This window comes from Falco punctatus (genome assembly GCF_963210335.1).
Source record: "Falco punctatus genome assembly, chromosome: 7".
NCBI lineage: Eukaryota > Metazoa > Chordata > Aves > Falconiformes > Falconidae > Falco > Falco punctatus.
In genome coordinates this window covers 53,932,522-53,944,534 of record NC_137587.1, presented here as the reverse complement: position 1 = coordinate 53,944,534, position 12,013 = coordinate 53,932,522, and positions in this window count along the sequence as shown.

Genomic DNA, 12,013 nt, shown 5'->3' with positions numbered 1-12,013 from the left:
TGTAGTGTGTAGAAATCAATACAATGCATACATCTTCACAGGATTAGCACCTAAGTTTGTATTCACTTCCTATATAGCTGAAGGTGATGTAATGTATCAAAGATACAAGAAGTTTTTGCAACTCTGGCTTGCAATGCTCTTTGATAACAAAACTGCCGCTGTTATTCCTGTTTTGTATCATCCATGTGCTGTAAAATATATTTATGATGGCAGCTAAGGGGAAAGCCCAATTCACTAAAGGGAGACAATGAAATGTTTGCAGGTATTTCTTAAGAATTGTCTTTAAAATTCATTGTTTATGTCTGTATTCTTATCTATTCTTAAGTATTTAGCCATGTACGGTGGGAAAGCTATCACTGGTGTTTTACTAAAAAAAAACCCAACAAAACAGGACAAAGAAAGAAGTGAAGAAAGACATACAAAAACCCCAACAATATTTTTCTTCTGTAATTGAAAAGCTGTACCTGAGAGAATCTGGTGTGATATGAAAAGCATACAAGGAATCAGAGAAACAATTTATATAGGACATTAATAAAATGCTTCTCTTCTAAGAGTCTTGTGTGATTCATCCAGATGTAAAACAACACATGAAACACCATCCCATTTAACTCGCTGCTTGAAAATACTTTTTCCTAAATATCAGCTAAAGCAAATCACTAAAAGCCCAAATAAAACAATATTGAAATGCAACCTACTGTCATGCAGTGCCTTCAGACTCTGCAAGGTGCTGTGTGGCGGGGGGCACAGGGTACAGGGGCTCATATGCTGGGGAGAGACGTGGCAGGACTGGTGAGCTGGGGGTACACGTGGACCCCCACGAGAGTCGCCTGCCCATCACCCCTCCTTTTCACAGTCCTCTGACCAGTCAGTTGTGAAAGGAAGTCACATATTCCAGACCAAGAGGGTTCTGCAGAATAACAGGAAAAGCCAGAATGGAAAAAAAAGTAACATGGAAGAAAGATTGAAAAATCTGGAGAAGTAACGGAGAAAAAGAACAAGTCAGAGGAGCGGACCGATGGAGGCAGCCGCATGGGCAAAGGCAAGGACGAGTAGCTACCTGCTGCTGAAGCACAGAACAGGTTTGAAGACTTTAGAAAGAGCTGAAAGTTACAAACAATAATATATTTGATACAAAACTCAGAACCCACAGGGATGGGCACATTGATTTATCTCAATTCAGGCTCCCTACTTGCCTGCTGCATTTGACTCTGCTCAAACAATTGGAGAAATTAACTTTTTTATTTTGTTTTCCCTTTACTTATAACCCTTTTAAATTTTTTTAATTATTATTACTTTTTAAGTTTGCCGCACAAAATAGGTCAACAATGTCTCGTCCGTGTAGTCTGGGAGTGCTCATAACTGATAAGTAACAGCTGAGTTCCTCAAGAGGGAATTAGAGTCCCTGTATCTCCCAATCTTTTTAAAGCTGTATGGCAGAATCCCCTCCCCAGGAACAGCCCCAGGGGGGTAGTTGAAGCCAGGAGGACAGTGCTACAGACACTATGGTCCATGGAAGGTGGATTTTGCAAGGTGGAAACTGATTCTAAAACACTGACTGTCCCGGTTTCAGCTTGGATAGAGCTAATTTCTTCTTAGCAGCAGTTGCAGTGCTGTGGTTTTGAATTTAGCACGAGAATAGCGTTGATAACACAGGGATGTTTCAGTTGTTGCTAAGTAGTGCTCACTTTAAATCAAGGACTTTCCAAGCTTCCCATGCTCTGCCAGTGAGCAGGGGCACAAGACACTGGGAAGGGACACAGCCAGCACAGCTGACCCGAACTGGCCAAAGGGATATCACAGAACGGTCAGGGCTGGAAGGGACCTCAGAGACCACCCAGCCCAACCCCTGCCACAGCAGGGTCCCCTCCAGCAGGCTGCACAGTCACGTCCGGGTGGGTTTGGGATGTCTCCAGGGAAGGAGACTCCACAGCCCCTCTGGCAGCCTGTGCCAGGGCTCTGCCACCCTCCAGGGAAGGAAGTTCTTCCTCACACCCAGCTGGAGCTGCCTGTGTCCCAGTTTGTGCCCGCTGCCCCCTGCCCTGTCGCTGGGCACCACAGCCAAGAGCCTGGCCCCGTCCCCCTGACACCCCTGTCAGGTGTTTGTGTGCGTGGAGAAGATCCCTCTCAGCCTTCTCCTCGCCAGGCCGGGCAGCCCCGGCTCTCCCAGCCTTTTGTCATCAGGGAGACACTTCAGTCCCCTCACCATCTCTGTAGCCCCTCACTGGACCCTCTCCCATAGTTCCTTGTCTGGAACCGGGGAGCCCAGCACTGGGCACGGCTCCAGCTGGGGCCTCACCAGGGCAGAGCAGAGGGGAGGGTCACCTCCCCCCACCTGCCGGCCACGCTCCTCCTCGTGCACCCCGGGGCACTGCTGGCCCCTTGGCCACCGGGGCACGCTGCTGGCTCGTGGGCAGCCTGCTGTCCCCCAGCAGCCCAGTCCCTTCCCCGCAGAGCTGCCCCCCAGCAGGGCAGCCCCAGCCTGTGCTGTTGTGTGGGGCTGTCCCTCCCTGGGCAGGACCCTACACTGGCCTTGGTGGCACTTCCCCGTGTCCCTCTCCGCCAGCTCTCCAGCCCGCCCAGGTCTCGCTGAAGGGCAGCGCAGCCTCTGGGGGGGCAGCCGCTCCTCCCCGTTTGGTGTCACCAGCAAAGGTGCTGCGGGCGCGCTCTGCCCCTCCACCCAGGTCACTGGTGAAGGAGTTGAACAAGGCTGGGCCCAGCACTGACCCCTGGGGTCACCGCTGGCCACAGGCCTCCGGCGCGACCCTGCGCCGCTGGTCACAACTGCCTGAATATGTATTCTGTACCACAGAACATGCTCAGCATACAAAGCTGAGGGAAGAAGGAAGCCGGGGACATGGGGAGCGACGGTGTTTGTCTTCCCAAGTAACTGTCAGGCGTGATGGAGCCCTGCTGTCCTGGAGATGGCTGACCACCTGCCTGCCCATGGAGGTGAATGGTTCCTTGGTTTGCTTTGCTTGCATTCATGGCTTTTGCTTTACTTAGTGAACCATCTTTATCTCAACCCACAGGTTTTCTCACTTTTACTGTTCTGTTTCTTTCCCCCATCCTGCTGGGGGAAAGGGGGTGGGCAGCCGGCCAGGGTTACACCAGACGCTGACCTGCAGAGACCCTGCACAAGGAAACAGCTGTGCTTGAGGTGGAGCTGCCCTTGGATTTGTCCTTTCCATGGGGGTCTCCAGCGGCATTCCTGTGTGCCAGTCCCTCAGGGCTACAGAGGGCCTTTGAGGGTGGAAGTAAGGTGCTTCCTTTGTTCAGTGTAAGCCCTCCTGCTGTGAGCCTGCCCGGCGGGGCAGGGAACACAGGGCTGCCAGGGCCCGCAGACACAGGCAATGAGAAAAGGCAGTGCTTCTCTGCACCGGCTCAGGCAAACGGAGTGAGACTTAGGGTGTTTGGGAGAGTATAATGTTGAATATGCACACAATACCATTTAAAACACAAAGTACACTGACATAGCCATAAACTCACTGAAGGGAGGGCTGGGAGGAGCCTTGAGAAGCCGCCTGCTCCATCTCTCCGCTTCTAGATAGGGCCAACTCCACCTAATGCATTTGTCACAGGCACTTGTCTGACCTGCTCACAACCTTTCAAGAATAAACTGCTGACCAATGCAGTCTATTCCAGTGCTTAAAGAACATCACCCTGCCCGCCAAACACACAACCTAAATGGACTCTTGATAGCACAAGATAAGCTTAAATTTCAAGCACAGAGGACACAAAACCTGATCTATTACACTCCTCACTGCATGTCCATTAATTTTTTGAAACAATCCATGTTTTACAGAAGATCCAGATGAAATTTCACAGGGATATTTGCCCACTATTTCTTAAGCTTTTTTTTCCTTCCTACATCCCTAACCACACCCCCCCACCCAGCCAAAAGCAGACCACTTCCTCTCCTCAAGTTTAAAATCTTTCTTTTGTCAGCTATTTAGCATACATGAGGCTTAAACCACTTGCAGTGTGCAGACCATAGTATTCAGTGTGCTATGTTGCCTGAATAACCAGTGTCAAAGTATGAACTCACTGAACCTGTGTAACTAAGGTACATGCCTTTTACATCAGCATGTGGTAACTGGACACAGAACTATGTCAGTAGTTACAGAGTGATTGTGTTAGACTCATTAAACAAACAGAGTAATGATGCAAGTGAGAAGTTAAAAGGATGATCCTAACTTCAGCATCTAGTTATTTAAGTAGTACAGTTTTATCTCGTGGATATTTTGTCATTAGACACCAATATAGTCCCGTGAACAGTTTCCACGTCAGAGAATAACGGCATGAAAGGTAATGAACAGCAGTGTACTGCTGTAATGTCAATTCAAACTGAAGTGTAACCTTTCCTTCTTTTCTCAGTTTCTACGTTTCCTGCTCGACCTTTTCAAGTATTGAGCCATCAGGGGCAGAGAGTGTTCTCTCTGTCTTAGAATTACTGTGCTCATTAGACATGTATTCCTATAATGGAAAGGTCCTAATGAGAGACTCATGGCAAATAAATGAAGCCTTCCTATGCAGAGAAGAAGGCTCCCTCCTGTGATCTCCCCACGGTGTAAGAAATTCAGAGGTGAATTGGAAAGCAAGGGGTACCAGCCATGCGGTGCAAGTCCCCTACCGAGTGTGCCGCAGGCCCGCACTGCTACTCTGGCAAGGAGAGAAGGAGGCTTGGTGTAGCTATGTGACCCATAAATGCCGCAATACCATGGAGAGAGAGCTGCAAGTATTTAACAACGTTAGGCATTTTGACAAAAGGGGAAAAAAAAAAAAAAGAACATTTTAAAGACATCACTCAAATCTCAATAAAGGTAGATGTTTAGTTAAGCAAAATTCTCCAAAGGTGATTGTGGTGGGTCTTTAAACAACACGTGATGAAAGCTGAGTGGGGACTTGTCTCCAGACTAGCTCTCCGCTACCTTTTCTGCCAGCAGAACTTTGGTCAACACAAAGGATAAAAACCCCCAAACTTCCAAACCCAGAAAACATTCAGGGGTGGTTCTTCTAGTGCATGAGATCTGAAATCAAGCAAAGCTCAAAGAACAACATGCATTTCACACTGATCATCCCAGGAGCTCCTGCAGACAAGCAAATGTTCCTCTCCCAGCACTGCCTCTCCCTCCAAGACTGACTTCAGCTGAAAGACCGTGGGATAATCTGTGCAGTTACTACCAGACGAAGCTCTGAGCCTAGCACAAAAAGCTGCTCTCAATCCATGCAAGGATTATCTCCATAAATAATACACTGGAATAGCCTCAAAATTTGCAAAATATGTGGAAGAGCCATAACTTTTGCTGCACAGACCAGTGAAAAAGTTTTGAGCTCAGCAGAGCATCAGTGATGTATACGAAACTAGGTTTAAGAAGAAAACTGAAGCAGTAACTGTCATAATACAGAAAGGCTGAACTGTATGAGAGGATGAGTAGAAATTGTTGGTGAGACAGTAGAAAAGAGATTAGCTTCTTGCAAAGTGACAGGAATGGCAATAACACATACCATGCACTGCTGCACCTACTCCAAACCGCTACTGTCACTAAACCTGACTTCAGTTGCTGCTAAGGGTCATTTTCAAATGCCATTGCAGTAAACAGCCTTCCATTATATGCAACTGAAGTTGAAGCAGACTATAAATGAAGACAGATTTTACTGACTTTGATGTCTCATTCTTGTGCTACCCTTTCGTGATGGTATCAGGGCTGCGGGGTAGGCACTCGCTTTGCTAGGCGAGCTTTGCCATCTTCCTTTCTCCAAAGGGTTAAATGATTGCATTTTAGATTATATAAACTTCTGCATATATAACACTGAATTTCCATGTTGTGCCATGCTCTCTTCTTCACTAGCCTTGAGAACTGTAATTTCAGTACCTTGCAAGTATCTTATATAAATCATGAAATTCCAGGATGGTATGACAACTCAAAATAGAGCTTTCAAAATGTAGGTAACTGAAAACAAGAGAAGTTGAAACATATTTTATGCTACTGCCATGCTTTGAAATGCTAACCTGCCTACTACTATAAATAATAAATCTTATTTACCTTACAAAGATCTTACTGGGATTGATCACTTCGTATCTTACACAGTGTGAATATGTGAAGCGCTGTGACCCAGTTCCACATATGCTTTCCTTTGTGAGATTAATCTCCCTAAAATGAATGTGGCAGCTCACAGCACATAGTAAGCTACTTGCTCACCTCTCTGCATGTCAATTGTTTTATGCTGAAAAACAAAAGAGATCACTGGTCTCTGGTACGGTCTTCTGATATTTTGCCACATGAATAGCAGAATCTCAACCTTCACGTAATGTTTTGGGTTTCTAGTTATCATGGACTAGCGAGACAAAAAATGAATAGTGTAATATATTTGTAGTAACGTATCTCTATTATCCAGTGTGAGGAGACTACGAAAATCCACAAGACAAAGCACCGTGGTGGGATACTGGATCTCCCAAGTCATTTGGGGCTAGTTTGGGCCCATTATCTATAGCTTTGTGCCCTTTATTTCAGTAAACTACCTCACCGTAAATTGATTATTTACATTCATTAGGTTCCTCTGGGTGCAGTAACTCCTAGTGAAGTTAACTTCAAAAAATAATGAGCAAAAAGCGGGGAAGGAATTGAGTATTACTCTGTCGCTGAGGCCCTACTGCCACTTGATGTTACCATTCTGGTCAGGTAAAGGCGGTCAGGGTGCACGTCTGCAGGGGCTGACAGCTCTGGGAAGGATTTCAGCAGGTAGGAAGCACTTAAGGAAGTAATGCAAATTATTTCCATAAGTCAAAAGATGATGCCTTATGGACAGCAGTTGTTCAGACACATCCACTAACCAAGGCAAAAAGAGAGATTTAGTGAAGTGGGAGTCTCCTCGCGGTCTGCTGGGGACAGGCTGGGACTGTCTGACCCCTGGGCACACACAGACAGGCAGGACCTCCACGTGGAAAACACGGTGTCAGGGGAAAAAGCCCTCTTCCACCTGCGCTGCTACAGCTCGGCTCCCAGTAAAGCGTAATAAAGTAGGAGAAACTCCATAAATAAGAAGAAAGTTGTCTGACACGCAAGATATGAGCTGGAAGACAGGGATGAGGAGGAGCAGAATGAAGTCCCCACAGCCCAGGAGGAAACGGTCAGTGACCTGCTGCTCCACTTGGACACACACAAGTTGATGGGGCCAGGTGGGATCCACCCAGGGCACAGAGGGAGCCATTGGAGGAGCTCGCCAAGCCACTCTCCGTCATCTATCAGGAGTCCCAGCTGACTGGGGAGGTCCCAGAAGATGGGAGATCAGCCAATGTGACGCCCATCTACAAGAAGGGCAGGAAGGAGGATCTGGGGAACTACAGGCCCATCAGCCCGACCGCGGTGCTGGGGAAGGTTACAGAGCAGATCTTCCTGAGCACCGTCACACGGCATGTGCAGGACAGCCAGGGGATCGGGCCCAGCCAGCATGGGCTTATGAAAGGCAGGTCCTGCTTGATGAACTTGATGTCCTTCTACGACAGGATGACCCACCTAGTGGCTGAGGGAAAGGCTGTGGCTGGTGTCTGCCTGGACCTTAGCAAAGCCTTGGACACCATCTCCCACAGCATCTCCTGGAGAAACTGGCTGCTCATGGCTTGGACAAGTGTGTGCTTTATGCTGGGCTAACAGCTGGCTGGGTGGCTGAGCCTCAGCAGTGGTGGTGGATGGAGTTACGTCCCGCTGGTGGCTGGTCCCAGGTGGTGTTCCCCAGGGCTCGGTACTGGGGCCAGTCCTGTTTAATCTTCATCACTGATCTGGACAAGGGGATCGAATGCACCCCCAGTAAGTTCACCGATGACACCAAGCTGGGGGCAGCACTGACCTGCTGGGGGCTCTGCAGGGGGGTCTGGGCAGGCCGGGCCCATGGGCCGAGGCCAGTTGTGTGAGGTTCCACCACTGCCGGGCCCTGCCCGTGGGGCACAGCGACCCCAGGCAGCTGCGGGCTGGGGCAGGGGGCTGGGAAGCTGGAAAGGTCCTGGGGGGCTGACGGCTGAACGTGAGCCCCCAGCGTGCCCAGGGGGCCAAGGCGACCTCCAGCATCCTGGCTTGTACCTGAAGTAGTGTGGCCAGCAGGGCCGGGGCAGGGATCGTCCCCCTGAACTCGGCACTGGTGAGGCTGCACCTCAAACATCGTGTCCGGTTTTGGGCCCCTCGCTCCAAAGGGACACTGAGGGGCTGGAGCGTGTCCAGAGCCGGGCAGGGGGCTGGGGCAGGGGCTGGGGCACAGCTCTGATGGGGGGTGGCTGGGGGGGTTTACCCTGGGGAGGAGGGGGCTCAGGGGGGACCTTATCACTCCCTACAACTGCCTGACAAGCGGCTGTAGGGGTGTGTGTGTGTGTGTGTGTGTGTGTGTGTGTGTGTGTGTGTGGTCACTCTCTTCTCCCAGGTAACAGGTGACAGGACAAGAGGAAACATCCTCAAGTTGCACCAGGGGAGTTTAGGTTGGATATTAGGAAAAATTTCTTCCCTGAAGGGGTGGTGAGGCACTGGCACAGGCTGCCCAGGGAGGTGGTAGGATCACCATCCCTGGAGGTGTTTAAAGAACATGTATCTGTGGTGCTCAGGGACATGGTTCAGTGGTGGGCTGGGTAGAGCTGGGTTAATGGTCGGACCTGGTGACCTCAAAGGTAAAGTGATTCTATATAAGCCCAGGCAGAGACCAAAGAACCTCCTACATTTCATGAAGACCGTGAAGCAAATTGTGCTTGTCATTGGCCCCCCCAAAAAAGAGTCCTCGTCAAGCTGATAGGGAACCAAGTGAGGACTGAAGGCAAGATTTACACAACAGGGGCAGGAACGGAGCCACTTGTGCCACAGACAGGTAATCTTCTGTGCTCACATCCGGCAATGGCAAAGGAATATTATGGTATTAAAAACAGAACAGCAAGATTTTTCACCTAGAAGATATTGCAATCATTATTTAGAAGTTTGATAAGGAGAAATAAATAGAGTGCAGCTATGCTCATTTGAGAGCCTTTCGCTTCGTAAGTGGTCAGAGACATAGGGCAAGGCCTGCTGGAACAGCAGCACACGTCTGGCTCTCACGGTCTTCACAGCCCCAGGCCACAGGGCATGATTAATTGCAAATGATAAACGAGCTCAACTGTTACTCAGACTCTTGCTCATAGGAGCATGTACAGTTAATACTGAAATATTTATATGTGGTATCTTAAATACATCTTCTATCCTGCATCTAAACACATCCGAAGCTTCATGCATGATGAAGCTGGTTTTCACATGAGCGTAAGACATATTTTAAATGCTTGGCTCCTGTGGGATGTGTCAGACACCTTTCTGTGACTGTGCTTTCAGTTATACTATTAGCCAACACCCCACAGTCACAGAACAGTTTGTACTCATGCTAAGCCTTTTTGTGACAATCTGTTATCAGGCAAATCATAAACAACCACAAGTAACGCAAACTATGACCAGTTTGAGCTCCTAGTTTGGTATCAACAGAAAACCATCACAAATTAGTGTTCCAGGGAAGTAATGGCCTGCCTGTCTGTGCTGATTCTTTTTCCTTCACTCAAGACAATTAAATAAATATATTAATGGAGTCTGATGTTGTATCATCTTTAATTCACTTACTGAACTTGATGGTTTCAAGTTCCCAGAAGCTGAAGGACTCGTTTGTTGACAGATGTTCTTGCTGCACATTAGTTACATCTAAGAACACCAATGCCATTTTCTCTTATAACAAAATAATTATCAGCTTTACGATATCCTAGTTAGATAGGGATTATAACAATTCAAGTTAGAGGAAATGGCACACCATTGATTTAAGTCATCTCTCAAGATAACACAGCCAAGCTATAACACAGCAAATAGTAACAGTCATTACTAGTTCCCACTTACCAATGCTAACTTTCCTTAAACATCAAACTTTCAATGATACCATGGCAGTAAATAAATGCTACTTATACAAAGCTGGCAGCCTGAGTGTTTTATAGATAAGTATGTGGGAAGCATTGTGAAACATCAAGCGATAGTTAATATTTAAATTGCTGCTCGTTTACACTTTAGGGAAGTTTCATTGCTGTTATTTGCAAAGAATTTCAAAGCTCAGGATTCAGTGATTCGCGTCAAGATTTTTCATAAATAGCACTATGTTAAAAAAAACAAAACAAGAAACAACTTATGACAAGGAAATCTTATGGCTTCCAGGGGAAAGAATGGGTGTTAAAGACAGTAGTATTTTTTTTAACGTCTCAAAAGAACAGGTTCTTTGGTCTGTCTTACAAAGAGCGTACTCAGGGAGGGAAATTATTCTGTCCTGGATGGCTAGCCCTTACAGAAGTCCCTCAGAAGTGTCAGGAAAATGGTTCTACATAGGATAATCTGCAGTTTGAAGCAACACAAAAGATATTACTGCCTTAGCAATGGCATCATTTAACTAGCGATTGTTTATGTCATACACATAAACATGCCTTGTAATTAAGACTCAATTCCACCAGTAATACAAGCATCAATTTAAAAAATCAAACTCATTTTTCCTAATGAATTTTGAATTCTTTTCTGTAAGGTACTCCAGACAGATAAGACATTAATGCCTTTAGCAACCACACAGAGAAACACATGTAACTGTACTCTCTGTATTTCTTCACTGCTTTGCCTGGGGTGGCTCTCTACCCACATACTGCTGTTCACAGAGCAAGTCCCAGTTGTCCACATGTACCTGCTAGGCACCTGAATGAAACCAGGGACCTTGCAGGTTAGTATCTCAGCTCTGTACGAATCTGAGTTCCTTTTGTTAGCTCTTGGTCATTAAAGCAATGGACTTTCAGTTAATTGCGTAGCTCAAGGTAACACTGGAGAGATGCAGTTAAGCCTTGTGGGCTTAAGAAAGTAGAGATTCATAAGCAGAGCTCTGCTCAATATTTAACTATACTTCATTTTAATCCTATTTTGTTTGAATTTATTGGTCTTTTCCTAAAGGAAGACTCTCTAGAATCATATAGCTGTAGCAAGATGTTCAAAGAGAAAAATTCCAAACTTACTTAGCTGTCACCTTCTTCCAACTTGCTTTGTGTCTCAGGCTCATCGGGTCAGCAATGATACTCTTGTTTTCTTCATGGCCTACGCAGTCCCTGTTGAAGAAATTGGATGCTTTGAAAAGATCTCAATCTTTACTGGGTTACGAATTACAGAAGTACGTTTCTTAAATAACTAACCTGAATGTGCGCTAGCACCAACAGTAAGATGTTCTATGAACCCCCAGACTTCATTAAAAAGAGGAAAAAACCCTCCAAACCAGCAATTCTACAATTACTCACTTTCTTAACAAAGCAAATATCATAAAATTTATCCAAAATTCAGTTAATCCTGCCACTAAAGGTCAGCCACATTGGCTAAGCAGATATCAGTTAATGTAAAAAGAAGGGAGGGGGGGGAGGGGAAGAGAACACGTGCACACATGCAACTGCTCTGATAAAGCCAATGCTCTCTAAAGAGCATCTTTGTCTCTCCTATTCTTGTCCTTAATCCTGAAACCAATCCTCAGGTGTGAACCCTATCAGCATCCTGCTCTTTATCACCTGGGCACTGCCACATTCACAGAACAACTCTGTTTCTTCCTCCTTGAAGGAATCCTACTGCTTCCTCCTAAAAGCCAGAAAAAATGACACAATGCAACTGGAATTTGGGGCCGAATCTGGCATGTAAGGCATGAACCATGCTACACAGGGATAAAAAAGCAGGTGAAAAACTGGAGCAGCTCAGAACCCATTAGAGCAACAGAATGATCTACTGGAGCAAGTCAACTTCAAACCAGGTCAACAGTGAGGAAAACTGTGTGAGTGCCAAGCTGCTCTTCAGTGCGCTGTCAGCATCGGGCTGCCAAGCCAGTCACCAGGCAGCAGGGAGGCAGCCCTGTGCAGCCCAGCCCCATCCTGCGAGAGAAATTTGGGGAAATTGTGTTATTGTAACACATTTAATTGGGGATTTCTGGGCTTTGATGTTCACGGCTTTCAAAATCAACAGTTTAAATG